Below are 3,589 nucleotides of genomic sequence, written 5' to 3' on the forward strand. Positions count from 1 at the left end.
CTTTCAAGAAAATTAGTAGAACTCTGAACCTCTGTTATATGCGGAAGAACCGCCGGAATTCCAATTTGAAATGGGAATTTAATTGATACTTATGTTTTGTATACGCCTATCAAATATCATAGCTAGTAGCATTGAAATTCAAGCGTTAAATTAGTTCATAAAAGAGAGAATGAGACCCCCATTCGGAAAGAATACAACTGAGTAGAACTCAGACCCTATTTTTTGTTTGTGCGGAAGAACCACTGAATAATAGTCGTTTATTTTAATGATAATCAACTTGGTTTGGAGATGGATTCATGGAGATTCTGGAATGAAATTAAATAATATATGTATAAAAAAGAAGAAAAAACGTATTGCCTGTAATATAAGCATTCATTCACACTACAGTCGCTCTCACTCAGTCACTTACTCACGAGTACATAGGTTGCTTGAGGATATGATTCACGCTTCCATTGAGAACATTCCACTGCTGCTATCAACAGGGCCCTGTGTCGCCTCTAACCCCCCGTCCCAGACCTTATCAAGAGTGGGAGAGTGGCCTCAAAATAGCGGTGGGTTGTCGGCTCTTAAAATCAGCTCCCGGTTGTGCCCTGCTCCACTATGATTCGGTGAATATCAAAAAAGTTAAGAGAGTCTTTGGCAGGGGGCAAAAAGTATTCCATTAATCCGATCTATATTTATGTTTCTATGAGATGAAAGGGGCGGTAAGGGTGGGGATACGCCCCTTGCCGAGGAGTACAGGAAACACTTGCGACAGGAGTTGATACCGGTGAACGCGATACTTAAATATTACGACGCGTGGGTGCTCTTGCTCTGCGACCTGTCCGTAAACCACTCAGGGCTCAGCGTCCACAAACAGGGGTCTCACAAACAAATTAGCAACGTTAGCGACGAAGTGTCCTGAAGAAACTCTACCAGAGAGCCGAGGATGAGAAGGAATTCGCATGTCGCTTCAACAAAGAGCATGTGGTTCCATGTTCGAGTTGATGCGCCGCAAGCTCAGCCACTCGCCAGCGTATCCACACATGTTGTCGCTGCTGCAGTATATGCTCCTGCTACCCTGTAAGTGTCACAGCCACTGGCATGGATCTGCAACTAATTTAATTTCTGTTTTCAGACACGGGCCACTGCACCGAGCATTGGCAGCTGATTGATCGCGTGGTCCAGCAGATTGTGCTGCAAGTGGCGCAACGACCCAGCAGCGACCTCATACCCGATCCCCTGGATGATCCCGGCCAGCAGCTGAAGCTGGCCAGCGAGTCGCCAGTCCATGATCCGGATGTGGCACCCCTGCAGATCGATGTGGGCAGGCCCTGACGCAGGCGCGCAAGCGGGCGGATGAGCTGGAGCGCGAAAACTTTGAGGTGCAGTCGCGTCTGGCCAAAAAGGAGCAGGAAATCGATCTGTGAATGCAGGAGAAGGAGGATCTGGAGACGGGACTGACAGCACTCGCAGGCCGTGCAGCGCTCCCAGAGTGCCGAGATGAAGGCGGAGGATCTGCAGCGTCGACTGCACAGCGAGCAGCAGGAGCAAGCGCCGGTCAGACCGGCAACCTTTTGGTCATCGGGTATGCTGCAATAGTGCTGTGTCGCCGCCATCACCGCCGCCGCCGATGTTGAATGCCATTCCACCGCCGCCGGCACCACCAATGGCCCCAGCAATGCTGCCACCGACGCCGCCGCCATGTCCATGCGCACCCACACCGCCGCCCAGCATGACGCCAGCAATGAGTGAGTAAAACAAAGGATCCAGAGAGAGATCCAACACTGATCCGTGTGTGTACCTGCAGCTCCTGTGGCGCCCAAGGTGGAGCTGCCGAAGAAGAACGTACCACAGCCCACGAATCCCTTGAAGAGCTTCAACTGGTCCAAGCTGCCAGATGCCAAGCTGCAGGGCACCGTCTGGAGCGAACTGGACGAGAGCAAGCTGTACAACAACATGGAACTGGAGTCGATAGACAAACTGTTTTCGGCCTACCAAAAGAATGGAGTGCCAGTAAGAGTCCTCCTACTGCTTCGCGTTCGCTTCTGCCGCAGCTCTAATTATGTTCTTACCCCTGATAGGCACACGATGCCTCCTACGAGGATCTAGCACCCACTGGACAGAAGAACAAACAGAAGGTGCTCTCCATGATCGATGGACGACGAGCCCAAACCTGCACGATTCTCTTGAGCAAACTGAAGATGAGCGATGTGGAAATATCCAAGTAGGAAGAACGAACCCAAACTAAGCCCAAAGCCTGACTAATCGTTTGCCTTGAACTTCCGCAGAGCCATCCTCTCCATGGACTGCAATGAGCAGCTGCAGCTGGACATTGTCGAGCAGCTGTTGAAGTTCACGTCCTCGGCCGAAAAGCTAGCCTTGCTGGACGAGCACAGTGAGGACATTGAATCGCTGGCACGTGCCGTTTTCTGTCGTTATCCAAGTGAGTTGCTGCTGCTGCGCACCTCAGATGCAGTCTGTGATTTATATCTGCTCTTTCTCTCTGCCCCCACATACAGGATACCCCACTACGAGCAGCGGCTGAAGAGTCTGCACACAAGAAGCGCTTGATGCTCACCGCCAACGATCTGACGCCGCGCATCAAGAGCGTCATGGACGCCTCACGCGAGGTGGCACGCTCTCGACGTCTGTGCAAGTTACTGGAACTGGTGCTGGCCTTGGGTAGGATCAACACGAAACTCGAATCTCCAAAATCCATAACAATTATTTCAATCCGTCTGCCGTTGCAGGCAACTACATGAACCTTGGGGCACGCGGCAATGCCTCTGGCTTCCGTTTGGCATCGCTCAGTCGTCTGGCGGACACCAAATCGAGCGCGGACAAGGGCACAACGCTGCTCCACTATCTGGTGCAGGTGATCGAAAAGAAGTTCAAGGATCTGCTGAAGCTGGAGGACATACAGATGCTGCGCACTGGGCTGGCGGATGTGTCCCGTGAGATTGAGTTCCATCGCAGTTCGGGGCCCGCACAGCAGGGCGATCGCTTCCTGCCCGTCATGCGGGAGTTCCATACGCAGGCATCGGTGCGTTTTGTCGAGCTGGAGGACAAGTTCCAGGACATGAAGACGCGCTTCGATCGGGTCGTTCGACTGTTCGGTGAAGATGGATCCGTGCTGCAGGCAGACGAATTCTTTGGCATCTTTGATTCGTTCCTGGGCGCCTTTGCGGAGGCGCGTCACGACAACGAGAGCTTCCGTCGACGGCAGGAGGAGGAGGAGAAGCGGGCCAAGCAGGAGGCCGAGCTCAAAAAGCGGACCATCGATCGCAAGAACAAGACCGGTCTCATGAGCAGCGTTGCCCGCAATCTTGGCCTGAAGTCCTCGTCGCCCACGAATGGCGGCGACTCACCGGCCAAGGGTGGCGGCGGCGACAACAAGGGCGAGTTCGATGACCTCATCTCGGCCCTGCGCACGGGCGACGTCTTTGGCGAGAACATGGCCAAGTTCAAGAGATCGCGCAAGGCGCGTGTACTCAATGGTGGCTCTGGAGCGGGCGGCGCCGCCGGCAACACCTCACCGCCCAGGCATGGCACCTAATCTAAAGCTAAATCTCGGCTAATGCAAGCGTGAAACCAAATTGTTTTTTTT

At 53.2% G+C, this 3,589-nt stretch overlaps 1 pseudogene; it reads left to right on the plus strand.

Annotated features, from left to right (window-relative positions):
- The first annotated feature begins 888 nt into the window (after positions 1-888).
- Positions 889-3,556, plus strand: LOC117591666 (annotated as a pseudogene).
- Positions 3,557-3,589: the final 33 nt, after the last annotated feature.

This window comes from Drosophila guanche, unplaced genomic scaffold (genome assembly GCF_900245975.1).
Source record: "Drosophila guanche unplaced genomic scaffold, DGUA_6, whole genome shotgun sequence".
Taxonomy (NCBI): domain Eukaryota; kingdom Metazoa; phylum Arthropoda; class Insecta; order Diptera; family Drosophilidae; genus Drosophila; species Drosophila guanche.